Source organism: Neopsephotus bourkii, unplaced genomic scaffold, assembly GCF_033783945.1.
Source record: "Neopsephotus bourkii isolate Nb327-2 ecotype Australia unplaced genomic scaffold, CSIRO-AGI_Nbou_v1 NB_1768, whole genome shotgun sequence".
NCBI lineage: Eukaryota > Metazoa > Chordata > Aves > Psittaciformes > Psittacidae > Neopsephotus > Neopsephotus bourkii.
This window is the reverse complement of record NW_026902242.1, coordinates 11,614,394-11,628,380: the sequence shown is the minus strand read 5'-3', so window position 1 is coordinate 11,628,380 and position 13,987 is coordinate 11,614,394. Positions and strand designations below refer to the sequence as shown.

At 43.2% G+C, this 13,987-nt stretch overlaps 2 protein-coding genes across 6 annotated transcripts in view; both read left to right on the top strand.

The window, feature by feature from the left end:
• LRRC8D (leucine rich repeat containing 8 VRAC subunit D) overlaps nt 1–13,987 on the top strand; it is a 47,083-nt gene that overhangs the window by 7,958 nt on the left and 25,138 nt on the right. For 3 of the 5 annotated variants that reach the window (XM_061379037.1, XM_061379038.1, XM_061379039.1), the window contains exon 2: nt 2,821–2,953. The exons of the other annotated variants lie outside the window; for them this stretch is intronic. The gene's annotated coding sequence lies outside the window, so the exon portion shown is untranslated. The remainder of the gene's footprint in view (nt 1–2,820; nt 2,954–13,987) is intronic. 5 annotated transcript variants of the gene reach the window in all.
• Nucleotides 1–13,987, top strand: part of F13B (coagulation factor XIII B chain) — a 301,636-nt gene that overhangs the window by 267,835 nt on the left and 19,814 nt on the right. The gene's annotated exons all lie outside the window — the stretch shown is intronic.

Genomic DNA, 13,987 nt, shown 5'->3' with positions numbered 1-13,987 from the left:
TGGCATGTGAAAAGCTGCAGTGAGATTTTTAGCATGGACAATGAGCTCTGCAGGGAGCACCAGTGGGATCCTGTGGGCTCCCATGGAGTGGGAGCAATGCCTAAGGTGCTTTCCAAAGGGACTGTGGTTTTAAGACCAGCTACAGCAGATTTGATCTCACCCTACTGATGAAAGGGGAAGTCTTGCCTTCTTGCCCACCCGCCTGTGCCTTTATCTGGCAGGAGGCTTCTCCCAGGCACACACCAGGGGACAGAGTGGGAGCGTTAAGCAGCAGGGTGGCCACAAATCAGCTTAAGCTATTGTGAAACCTCACTCAGATAGCAGCAAAATCTGGTGTTTATATGGTTATGTTACATTGCTACTTCTGACAATGCTTCTGCGGTCGGTTTCTGGGCTGTTTTGGGATTTTTCTTCTCTCTTGATGGCATGACATTTTTCCCGTGTGGTGGTTTGTTGTTTTTATACAGCAAAAAGGGAGAAAGATGTCAAAAGTCTCCTGTTGGCTGGGTACTTGGAGATACATGTAGAACTGAGTTGTGTTAAACCTCTAATGACTGGAACTGCCTCACTTATTTTATTACGTGAAGGTTTTTTTTCCAAGATCTCCACTTCTTCCCCAAAATACCATGATTTCCCTCCTCCATTCTTTATAACAATTTGCTCTGTTAGGGCATCATCTGATTTTTTTCACTCTGTGACCAATGATTGTTCCCATGTTAAATGCAGCCTCAGTTAAGCACAACAGAAATAGCGTTTTCCTTAATGGAAAAGATGTTTGGTCAAGTGACTGTACAAATGAAGGTGACCACATGTAGGCTACAGCATATAGGACATGGCATCTTCTCCAGGTATGAGCCAATTCATGTGCTCAGTCTGTTCTGGAAAGGGGATGCGTGGTGGTGATGAACCTCATCAGTCCTTCAGACTGTGATACAACTCTTGCAAAATAGGCTCTCCTGTTCTTTCATGCCTTACCATGCGTGGTGGTGCTGCTGTTTGGCCTCTCCAGACACCTTTCCTTAAATGCTGATGCATTTTCAAAAAGCACAGTTCTCCTCTGGAGGTGGAAGCTGCCTTTGCCTTCTGCTTTTAAAACCTGCTTGTTGCCTTTGGGCTGGCTGCCAAGTTGGGGTTGGAGAGCATGGTAACCTCTGCTTAAGCCCTTCTTACCTGGGTCTCTGACCTCATGGATAATGATTACAGAAACACCCAAGGTGAATGGCTCTGGCTGTTGAGAGTGTTTTCTGTCAGGGTCTGGAACATCCAAAGGTCTGTTTGAAACTTGTGTGCAATAGACCTATGTAAAGTATCTAGGCAGAACGTTCCCCCCCCACCCCCCACCCCGCCCCCTTGTGTATTTAAAAGACAACAGGCTCTGAAAACTACAGTGCTGGTGATATATGCTGCAAAAAAAGGGGGTTTAGTTCTCTTGAATACTTGACCACTCCAACCCATTTAAAGGCGGAAATTCTTTAAGATGTATGTTTTATCTGTGTATTTGTCAGTGTCTTCCCTATCTTCCTTTTAGCAGTAGACACCCAGGATAAGAAACCTGGCACAGCAGGTTCCTGCTGACCTTTAAAGTGTTCTCAGTGGAAAGCATGACACGGGGCTTGCTTCTGTAGGCTTCTGAATGCCAGCAGGGGCCAGCCCTGAAAAAGCCTTGGGAAATAAATTGGGAGGGAATTGTCTGTGTGTTGGGGGTTCCATTTGCCTTTTATTGTGCAGTGCTTTGGGAGCAGCTCAGGCAGGTGCTTGGCACTCAGCTCAGACCCTTATGGCAGAGTAGCTCACTGCTGGCATGGAGGCAATGTGCTGGTGCTAAAGCAGGGGATGCAGCCCGTTGTCCCTGCTTTGAGCCTTGGCTGTGGAGCATCTCCATGCTCAGCAGTGTGTCAGCAGGGTGTAGTGATTGGTGGTGCTAGGAATGGCTTGGGACACAGCCAGGGCAGGAGAGGCACAGGAAGGGCAGAGAGGCAGTGCTGGCCAGCCTGCTGTGCACACAAGAGTCCTGTGGAATCATGCCTGTGGCTAGGGGACTTCTTTCAGCTATGGAGCAGCACTGGTCTACATAGCAGCTTTCTGGGTGTTTGTTGATTGGAGGCAATTACTGTGGAATACTTGATCTGTAAGGAGGCATACTTAATAAGCAGCAAACTAAAATAAATACTCGTGAATTACCTGCTGAAGTCTGGCTGTTCCTTTTGCTGAGTGGTTGCTTTGCATCTGTGAGCTCTGCTCTGCCCTGGAGCCTCTGAGTCACTGGAGGTGAAGGCAGCCACGCTGTGGTCTTGGCTGGTGGAAGTGTTGGGCTGAAGGAGGAGGGGGAGGAATCCCAGTTGTTCCCCATTTTGTCCATCCTGGGGGTAGAGGTGTGTTCCAGAGGTTTTCCAGGCAGCTCAGTGAGTCAAGGTAATGCAGCAATCCAAGTGTCATCAAAGTGGTTATGTGGAGCACGCGCAATGTGCAGCTACTACGTCACTGGGATCTGATCTAGCTTTCATGGTGATAACAGGGGAGCAGTAGCATAGAAACGGCAGGACCCTTGGTTAAGTTTGGATGAGCCAGTATATTTAAGAAAATACGTGGGAAATGGCAAATTGGTAGTTTGAGGAATCTCTGCTCTTCAAGAACAGGGCAGCTCATTTAGTCTTTCAGAAACTACTAAAATCAGGGTGCGCTCAGCACTCCTCAGAGATCAGTGGCGAAAAGAGGACTGACATTCTGCTTCTGTGCTGCAGAGTGGCATTTCTTTCACACCCCACTAGCATCAACATTTTATTTGGCTGCTTTGACTCACAGCAGTTTGTTTTTATACAGGAAGAGTGCATGGTGCTTGTCAAAATGAGAAAGTGACCATCAGCGCCTGGCTTGGTGTTCCAGAGCCACCTGGAGCCAGCGCTCAGCCCAGCTGAAGCCGGAGGAGGAAGGAGAAGGAGCACAGCCTGATCAGGTACTGAGCCACGAGTGGGGATTGTCTGATGCAGAGTTGATGGGAAACTGTGAATGAGTTATAAAAATAGGGTTCTGTTCCTTGCAAAGTCTTGCTAGTATGTGCGGTAAGATGGTGGGCCAGTAATGACAGCCGCATCATCTGTGGCCTGGTATGGGTGCATACTGTATGATTGAGTTACATGATGTATCTGAGGTAAACATAAATGCAGTTCTGTGTTTTCTAGGGTATTTGATTTACACATGTAATGTGCGGTGCAACTCAGTCTGTGTTTGTTAATACCTGTATCCAGGCTCCATGTGAGTTAGAAAAAATGGACTAGGAGTACTCTTAACTAATGTTTCAGTGTCAAAGAGCAATTTGATGTCTTGAGGAAAGAGTTCCTAAGCTTTATTGTTTCTTCCAGCAGGGAGATGTAAGGGCCACCTTTTGAGGAGCACGTTATGTGGCAACCGTAAGAGCATAGCGAAGTAACAGAATAATGGGTTTTAATGGGTTTTAAGACAAAACCAGCTTTCAGCTTGGTAGCTGTGTTTTTATTTGATGAGATTTCCACAAGCTGTTCTCAGAAATGGGTATTTATTCTGGCACTCACATCTTCCAGGTTGTCATACTTAAGGAGACTTAGTTCATCTGGCTGTATGAAGATGCTCAGACAAGTTCAAGGTTTTGATTTATTGTACTCAAGTTACTGGGGTTTTTTTCCTTACGTAACTGTACTTTCCAGTTTATGTGGAACTCCTGCTCCAAGGACCATGTCTTGAGAAGACTTTTATGCACCTTGATACATTAATGAAAACAAGGCTACTGCTTATGCTGAGTGCTCATATAACACCTGGGTTGGTAGTGGCCCACAATTCATTTCTAGAGGGAAGCATTCTTTGAAGAGGCACAGTATCTTTCACCTCAAGTGATGCTTTCTCTCCAGAAGTACCAGCATCTGTCTGAATTTATTAGTCACATTTTTGTTATTTTTTTATTTACTGACCTAGGTGGAAACAGTGGGGGTTTGTGCACATGATATGTTCAGAAAAACACTCCTTACATTCTAGGGTAATTTCCAGCTCTGATTCGATCTTTCCTTGTGTGGTTATAAAAGGGAAGTCTTTCTCTAGCTTGGATTGAGAACCCTTCACTTGTCTTTAGAAATAAGGATCGGCATTTATTTGATTGAACAGCTAGCTTCCTGCTTCCCAGGGAAGAGATGGTGGCTCATTCACCTGCAAACATCCCTTCTGTGGAGAGTGTTTGCTGGGGAATTAAAGGAAAGCTAGCAGCTACTAGTAAAATACAGCACAGTAGGATGAAGAGGGATTACTGAAGCATTACTAGGAAATTCATGGCTGTGTGCAAGACCTTATGGACTCTGCAGACAAGCTGACCTAAATTCTGCAGCCAGACCTTACTGGTTTTTGCATTGATGTGATGTGGCAGGCTAGATAACCTGCAGCCAGATCTGTTTTGCTTTGTTGGATGGGACAGAGAAGATTCATATTTGAGTAGAAGCACAGATTGGGCAGTCTTTATAACTGTACTGACTCTTCCTTAATCTTTTTTTGTTATTTTCTAACCCACATTTTGCTATTCTTGTGTACTTTTCATGTAGTCAGGGTGAGCATCCTTATAATGCCAACTCATCAAGAAGAGTGGACAGCTTATTTACTTCTAGATGGGGAAATACATGAGTGGTTTTACTCTGAGAGGCTTTTACAGATGTTTTGTAGCTGAGAGACAGATTTTAGCAAGGAAATGGTGATGCCTGTCTTATCAGTAGTGAAACAGTTAACCTGGCTGACAGTCATCTCTTGTGGGGGGAATAGGATTAGTATCTAATTGATATAAATGGCATTGCTAGCACATAATGTTTTCAGGCAGTCTGTTTCTTAAGATTATACATCACACATAAAACAATCTGTAAAAACTCAAGCAGAAAGATGCTATGCCACATGTGTCCAACTAAAGCTGGTCAGTCCTACCACTGAATTCTACTGCTGTTACTTCTTGTAATAGGATTGTGACTTTGCAGTTTAGTTTCTGCTGGCACAAATTTGGTGTGATGACAGTTACTGCTTCCTCCTTTTTGCTGTTGACGTAAGTTTGACTGATGCAATGCTCTGCTTTGCCTTCACCCCTCCTGTATGCCCAGTTACCCAGTCTCACCACTTCCTGCTGGGGTGCCGCTACAACTACAGCATGAATTTTTCTGCTGGTGCTGCTTAAACTGGGTCCTGAGAAAGAAACGTTTTATGCAGGCACAAAGCTTTAGCAGCCACTCAAAGGGCTTCTGCAGTGAGGTTTCTGCTGGTGTGGTTTGGAAGCAAGAAAAAACACTGATCTTGGCTGATGCAGCTATATCAGCAAAATGTTAGTGTGGATAGGGGCTATCCCAGGCAAGTGTTCTGGCCTGGTTACTGTGATGGAGTGAGTGTGTGTGTGTGTGTATATGTATATGTATGTATATAATATTTGCCTGGAAACCTTTTTCGTGGGAGCATAAGCTTTAAGCTCTTTTGATTTGTTTAGAGGAATTTCTGCAGCTGCAGAACCCTGAAGCGCCAGGGGAAATAGTGATATCCTCAAACAGAGCTGGTTTATTTTAGATCATGTTTCACTGATGTGCTTTTAGTTTAAGAACAACTTGTCTGTATAAGCTATTTGCTTACTATGTGCAGATAATAGGCAGCAGTGGGATGCCAGGTATGGTAGTGGGGTTGGAGAGCAAGATTTGGCTCACCCCTGTGTGTTCCAATGCCAGGCACAGTAATTAGAAGTGTATTAATTGACAATAAATTAGAATTCATTTCAATCCTCCCTAAACCAATAAACCAGGTTTTTTTTTTCTTGCAACAGTGTTATTGCCAAGGCTGCCTCAAGGCAGAAATAGGTTTTTGCTTAAATGTAGGCATAGATGGCATTTTGACTACTCTTTTGCAACGAAAAGGACTTCTGTGTGCCTCGCTCCAGTGTTACAGTTTTAGTGTCAGCTTACTTTCTCTTCCTTCCTGTCCTCCCAGCAGAATTTTCTGTGTGAACTTTAGATACAGAAGCTGGAAAATAGACCTGCTTTGGTGTTATATTTCTCCACTGTTTCTGCTCCCATATCTCTTTGCTTGGACAGGAGACTTGTCCCAAAAGCCAATCCCCACAGCCACATGTCCATGAGCATTATTGCTTCCAGCCCACTTGTCCTCCTGCAAGCCTGACCCCAGTCAAAATCCAGTGCTCTCTTTGAACTGTCAGTGGAGTAATGGCACAGGGCACATTTCCATGTGTATAGACCTGTTTCCTACTGGATGTGTACCGAATTCAGTAGGCTGTGGTAATCTTAGCTATGTGTTTTGACACAATATGATGTTGTTTTGAAGTATTTACCTGTGCTCAGTTCTTGACTGAAATCTCAGAAAGTATGTTCTGATAGATGGGAAGAGATTCTCAGTGTATGGTCACTCCCTCAAGCTTTGTGCATTGTCTTCAGTAGATGAAGCTCTCTTGAATAGTGTAGCACCATCAGTGTACATGTTCTCTTAGAGCCTGGCTGTGAATGCTGGAGCACCGGATCAGCATAGTGAGGTTCAGCATTAAAGGGTAAGGTATGCCCATCCTTGACCATACCTGATTTGGTTTCACGGGGAGATGAAACACTTCCAGCAGTTGAGAAACCACAGAAGGGGTTGGGCTGGGATTGGGAAAAGTTCACCATTCCAAGACCTGGTTTTCCTTGTGCAGATGGGCCTAACATTGTTTAGTATTTGTACCACAGTATGAAAAGAACATACCCCAAGAAGTTGGTGACGTTATTGAATGATGCCTCAGACAGTCAAGGTGGGTGGGTGTGTGTGTAAGAGTGAGATCTGCAAGGAAAAAACAAATAGCTCTTTGTTGCCCAGTTGTTTTAGTGCTGCTGTGGTTTAGCTGTAATATTGTGTTACTCTGTCCTTAGCTTTTTATGAGCCTCTCCTAGAAAAATTTGAATTTCAATAAATAATACATTTTTCTAGTTGTATTTATTATTTCAAGTGTTAGAGTTTGCTTGCAATTATAACATTTCGCTTCCTCTGGTGACTGAATATATGAAATCCTGGCCTTTGTTGCTGAGCAATAAACTCCCAAACTTCCTACTTACCTGATTTTGCATTTCATGAAGTAGCTCTTGCTCAGTGTATTACTGGAAACTATGGGAAATATTTCTGTGCGTAATTAGAATTGATTTGATCAATAAGGCATCAGTCTCATTCCTGTTCCCTTAACTCTTATGTTCTGCGGGATCTGGGAAATAATCCACAAGATCCACAGCGACACCAGTATTTCCTTTTCCAGCTGAGGGAACGACGGGATGGGAAGTTGCAGGGAAGCTCTGCAGGGCGTGGATGAGTGTTTGGGAAGGCAGAAGTGGGTGGTTGTGGAGCAGAAAGATGGGACAGCAGTGTGGAGCAAGAAGCATGGTTAATGTGTTAATGTTATGGGAATGTATTGGTCCACTCCTGGATTGTGCTGTCTTGGTATGTGTATTTAGGCTGAGACAGTCTGGGCTAACTGGCTGTCAGCTTGGTAAAATGATCAGGTTGCCAAGAGCTCCATCACCTAAACTTCATTTCAGATTTATGGCACATTTGTCCACCTTTAATGTGGCTAATTTTAAGTATGCAAACATGCTTTTTAGCGCTCTGCCTGCAGTCTCTCTCCCTACAGCTCATGTAAATGGGTTTGGTTTGGTTTTGCATTCCTGGTCTGTCTCAGCCAGGCTTCAGTCTGAAGGCAACAACTGAGAAACATACTGTTCCACTAAAAGGTTATGTCTAGGTTGTAGGGGATGGGAAAATGAGAAGTGGAGCGCTCATCCATAACCACTCGCTAAAGCTTATTTCAACAGTCACTTCTGTCTTTGTTACAATAGCTGGAGCTGTGCCAGACTGAAAAGCCCCAAACTTGCTTTGCTTTGACTTGAGCTAGATTTTACATGTAATAAGGTAGAGCTACTTCTGTTTTCCTTGTATCCAATCACATCGGTGGTAGAACTTGGGTGGGATTTTTCTGCAGTGTCATTGAGTTTCTTTTGCTTGTGTGGGTTGCTCACATAGCTGTTTCAGTGGGAAGGCAAACACTTGAAATAGAAAAATATGATGAGTCAAAGACTGTCAAGTATTATGCATCTATCCTCTACCTTGCGTACTGAAGCCCTGACCTACTTGAGGCCTCTAGGTACTTCTGTAATGTAAGTGTTGACAATGATAAACTGCAGTATCTGGCAGAGGGATTCAGTGTGCAAGAACACCTGAAAATAGGAACTTCTAATCCTTTCCCTAAAATGAGCCAGTGTCAAGGTTTCTGTTCTTTTGGGACGGGTTGGACATGGTGCTTCTGGTCAGTGTATGCTGGCATGCTAGTCAGTGGCCAGCAGTTAAATACTCATCAGCAAAGTGATATTGATAGGGCTGACTTATTTGACCTGCTTTTCACTGTATGTGTGCTTCAGTAATTCTTTGAGTATGTGTATTATTTATCTTTTTGTTTTCAGAAATAGTCAATATAGCAGGAAAAGCCCCACTCATCACTAACATCTGAAAACAAAAAAAGAGCAGAAGACCAGAAAGATAGTCTCTAAACAACAACAAAATGAGCTATATTGTGGTCGAGGAGAGAAATGGTTGCAGCCAGTGGTGCTTCTAAGGGGAAGAAGGGTTCTGAAAACCTGACAGTGATCTTTGATTTTTTTGAATGAGGACAAATATTGTGCTCTCCAAGTAAATGCTGAGTGTAGTTACTTAGTATTCCTTATAATATTAAATGTCTGAGTTTCACAGTTTGTCACAAAAGGCCTTGGAGCTTATTCTTGGCTTTCTGGTTAGTCTGACAGATGATGGAACTAGGCAGGCTAAAGGGTCATGGCATTTTAGAAAGATTCTCTTAAAAATAACTCAATGACCTTTTAGTGTTGGAGGTACCCCTAAGATAAGCTATTTCTGAGTGATCAGAGGCCAGAGATGTGTTTCTTGCTTATTCTTGCACCAAACATTACATAGATGTGGATAGGGTTAAAAGGTTATGTGGATTAGCACTGGTTGAGAATGTTCTCTGAAGTCTGAATGGGTTAAACTGATGTTTCTTGACACTTTCTTTTGGACTATCATCTCCCATATTAAAAGCATAGTTAGGAGATGGGCATGTTTTCATTCTGAACAACCGGAGGGCACATGAGGAATGTGCATCTTGTTTTCAGAGCAATCACAGACCAGTCCTCAGGAGCTGACTCACTGCTATTTTGTAAGCTGGGTTTGCCTTCCTTTCATGCGGTTCTGCATTTTTCCGTTCCCTGATCCATGGTAATTTAGATCCCAAGTATGCTGGTGTCAGAAAGCCTGCTTCCTTGAGTAGTATCTTATTCCCATGTGCATGGTGCATAGTTGGCTTGATTTGACAGTAGCAAACATCATTTTTGATAGTTTCTTTTTTTTTCTAGTTGTGTTTTCATTGAATTATGGCACAAAGGCACTTCCCATGCAGCTTTGTAACACAAGCATTAATAAATAGTTATTTGAGGTATTGTATTTAGTCTTGTTTTACTGTCTCACTTGTATGGGCTTGTTTTCAGTTCTTTTCCTACACAATATTTGAGACTTTCCTGAGTTTCGGATTAATTGACTTGTTCTGTTTGCATTTTAACTGAGCTTTGCTATTGGATTGCCATGGTAGGGTAGGACTGGGAAAAATGGCCCGCTGGAAAGGATCAGAGGGAAGGCCACAGCTCCACACAACTTGAGCATTCAACTTGCTATATGTAGCACACCTTGAGTAATGACACTGTATGCCACAGCTGACTTTCAGGATCACTTAAACTTACTCTCACACCTTAGTAATGTCTTAGTTGTAGCAGGTCAGGTATTTCCCTGCGATTGAGAGTAACTTTTAATTACTTTCTTTGACTTGGATCCCTTTTTACTTAATGTTTTTCTAACTGGCAGCTTAGGAGGAGGTAAAGTGCCAGAAATCCAGCACTGTCGTCGTTCTTACTTTCTGACTAAAAGCTTTGCTGAAAATAACTGTGCAACCAATGTGTAAATCAAACTCTTCCGAGAGGCTTACCTAGCATTTCTTTATAGCTCTGCCAGGTTAAAGTCAGAAGGTCTGGTTGTTTTAATTGATGCTTTTGCAACACTTGTGTGGCTGGAAAACTGACAAGAGTCATGTGAATTTCATGTTACTTCTGCATGATTAAAATCAAGGGCAGCAGCGTGGGCTGCCACTAGAAATATTCCCATGAAAACCATATGGGAGAGACAACCCAGCAGAGACTGTTTTTTCCCCTGTTCTTCCTATTCCACTGTAGGTCTAAGGCTGAACATAGGGGAAAATGGACACCATTTTAATGGGAAAAGGTGCAGCGATTCCACTTTTTGTGACAGTAGCCAGGAGCTTGTGGAGAGGGGAGAAACAATAGGAAGCTTTTTCCTAGGCTTCCTTGCTGGAGTTTCACATATGACACTGGTTAAGTGGGAGCCTGATAGGAAGGCATGAGGCTGGTAGAAAGGCAGCACCTTCCCTGGGAGCTGCTGGACTTCAGCCTGGGTGTTCCTGCAGGAAACTCCACCCTCTTGTTCTATCTCTCTCTGGTACGTGTTCTAAGCCTTGATGTCGTCCTCTTGTTACTGCTGGCAGAAAGCTGCATGTGTGGGAGATATGTAAATGTGTTGTAATGTTCTGATATAATTTTAGCGCAGGAAAAGAGCAAGCTCTGTACATGGCTATTGCCAACCGAGCTCCAGTCTTGCAGCTTAGGTGCTTTAATAGAGCTGTTAACTCTGGGAAGCAGTTTACAGGAATGTGGGGTATAGGATCAAGTTCTTAATTTTGTAAGCTTACAAAGCAAGCTGTGCTTCCATAAAACTAAATTCCTTTGCAGACAGTAGGAACTGTCTGTATTGGTGTAACAGAATTTGACTGTTTGATGGCATGATTATTGAGGGTTGATGATGTGAATTCTCTCCTTTGCAGTGCATATGTCACTAGGAGAATACTGGCTTTGGTAAGAGTAGCTGGGGTGCCCTTTAGCTTTTGTTTCTCTCAATGTAAAAAGTCTAAATACTGTTTTGCCTTAAATGGGGTTGGGTTTGTGATTTTTCTTTCAGGCTCAGTGAGACATGATCTTGTGGGAGAGAGACATGAACCCCTACTAAATCCTTTCTCATAGTCAGGGTTAAGTATTGCACTCAGGAGAGTGATGGTCCAGTGGAATTGTAGTCTTCTCATAACAATTTAGACTTTGGTAAAGAAAGTGGATGAGTCATTGCAGGGAGTTGATGGCTGAAAAGATTGATTAATAATTAATTTGAAAACAAGAAGGCCTTTCCTCTGTGCCCAGCTTTCACCCATTCAAAAGATCATCAGATTCCCACATGCAGCATAGCATTTGAGTACTATGGACATGTTTGTTTTGATGACTTTCCCTGAACTGCAAATGTTTCCTTTTTCCCCCTTCTTTTTGCTTTTGCTTACACGTTATTTATAGAGATACAAATGTCAAATTTGGCTCAAGCGTTTTGATGAGGTTACAGCACTTGGAAAGAGCCAAATGTTCCCATTATTTTGGTGTGGGTGTTAGTGATAATTACAGTTGCTTCATAACCTTTTTTGAGTTGTACCGGTTTACTAGATGCTTCATGGGTAAAGGTATTCCAGTTTTCCAGTGTTTGTGTGCTTGTGTGTGCATGTTCATTTGCTTCTCCTCAATAGGTGTTTGTCAGTCAAGGCCTTTTATTTCTACAGGTCTGTGTTTGAGCTGGGTGTTCAACAGGAAATGCGAGGTCCATGGTGCCTTTTTGCCTTTATGCTGGGATAGTGTTGGAAGTGAGGAACGCTGCAGACTGCAGTGTGACTCTGACGCGATGACTCAAAACTGGCCCTCTTAATTCAGTTAAATTACCATAAATGATCTCCCTTTGAGGAGTTTTTCAACTGCAGTAGACCCAAGACAGGAGATTGATCAAAACCAGCTCATGAAAGACATGGAAGCTTCAGCAACCTTTTGATATCCTTTCATATGTAAATAGCTACCCTCTGAGTGTTCCTCTCTGGGGCAGATCTTTGATACAAGGTAGGTCTTGTGGCTCTGATCCTAGAAGAGGTAATAAACTGTTTTGTCCTTTTGTTATTTAAAACCATGCTATGTGCAGCCCTGTGCATTTTTTTGGTGCTGAATCTTGACTGTGCATTGTGAATATATGTCACAGTATTTGTTTGCTGACAGCGTGCAAAAAGCCACTGTAACCTTTCGTTCATTCTTATTTATTCATAAGCATGAAGGGGGAATGAAAATGTATAATTTTAACTTGAGCTGTCACTATCATTTATAATTTAAACCTGGAATGCATCACATTTTCAGCTCCATGGTCATCTTAGTCATTAAATCCTGAATTATGGCTCTGCTGTAGTGTTCTGATCAGGCTTTTCTGAAAAGGAGATGGCTGTCAGCTATTTGGCGCTGAGCCGTAGCTACAACCTTCTGGCGTTGGTGTTTGTGACACTGTTCTGTTAGATGTGGAGGGTGCAGCAGCTGAACCTTGCACTTCTCAAGGCCTGAGCCTGTGAAGGGTTCTCTAACTTTCCAGCTTGCAGATAGTGATACACTTTGGCCTACTTTAACTGTGATCTTTAATTTGCCTTACTCAGAAGTTAAGATTTAGTTGCACTAAAACTGCTGTATGAATTCTTTAACATTTACCACGTGGTGCAGAGTTACCATGAGTAGGGTTTTTAGAGTGGAAAAAGAGAGGACAGGACTGCTTCGCAAGGATAGCATTGGAGTTAGACTCCAATTAGGTTTGTAAAAAGAGATTGCTTGACCTTTGCAATAAAACAATCCTCTTGGCACAGAATATGGAAGGGGAATGCTTTTTCTCTTTAATTCGTGTTAAAAGGATTGAAAGCAGGCAGTGTGGAGATGATGAAGAAACTCTCGCTGCAGGAAGGATATGCAATGTTGTTTGTTAAACTAGACCTCCCTGAATGCTTGTCTTACTCCAGTCAGACCTCCTTGGGTAAATGTCATGTGCAGGACTGGGGGCTCACCTGCTGGGTGGTAGAGAGCAGGCAACAGGCAACCTCTAGAGGGATGCTGGGAAGAAGTGGATGATTTCATGGCTTCAAGCAGATGAAACTTGCTGTGGTGGCAGTATGGGCAGTGGAATTTGACAAGAAGTGGGAGGGGAGAAGGATATGTGTGACTAGGGTGATCCTTCATGTTGTGGAAGGAAGAAGCAGGGTCTGGAATTCGTAGTCCTGACATTTTTGGATGTGTGAAGTGAGCCAAAGGAAGCTGGTGGGTGTTGAGACATGACTGATTTGCTCCAGTTTGTAGAGTAGGTGTGGACAGAAAGACAGCAAGAAATCACTGGGCTCTGGTTTAACATGAGAGGAAAAAAACTGTGCAACTGTACTGGTCAGAGGGAAATGTCCCAAGGCACCCTGGCCTTACTCTATGTCCTGACAGGGTACCTGTATTCAGTTCACAGCTCCAGAACTGCTGCTCTGAATTCCTGCCATTGGAAGGAAACCTCCTAACGTAGAGAAGGGCCTAACCAGAAATAGTTGCAGTTAACATTTGTTTTTCCTGTGGGATCACTGCAGAAGCCCTGGATGGGTGAGATAGGGGTCAGAGATGACCAGTTTCCTCCAGGACTTGGTTCTTCCTACTCACAGACTTGCCTGTGAAGGAAGACTTGTGCAGTGAGTATTGATGCTGTAAGGGGATTCTGTGGCAGAGCGGGTGGATCTGGTTGTTAAAACTTGTCCCAGGGAGCAGGGCTAACCTCCTGTCCTTGGTCCAGAGCATGTAAAGCAAGAGTTAGCATACACAAAGTATGTGGCTAGGCAAGGTTTTTGTATTAAATTTTTAAAGAGTGTATTTGCTGCTAATGGCTTCAATGCTGAATAGGTGAGATGTGAGATTGTTTGGAGGTGTTTTTCCCTTTCTGTTAAGCTGAACTGGAAGTAATCCCTCTAGGTTTTCAGGCTTGGCCACAAGAACATTACTTGTCATGT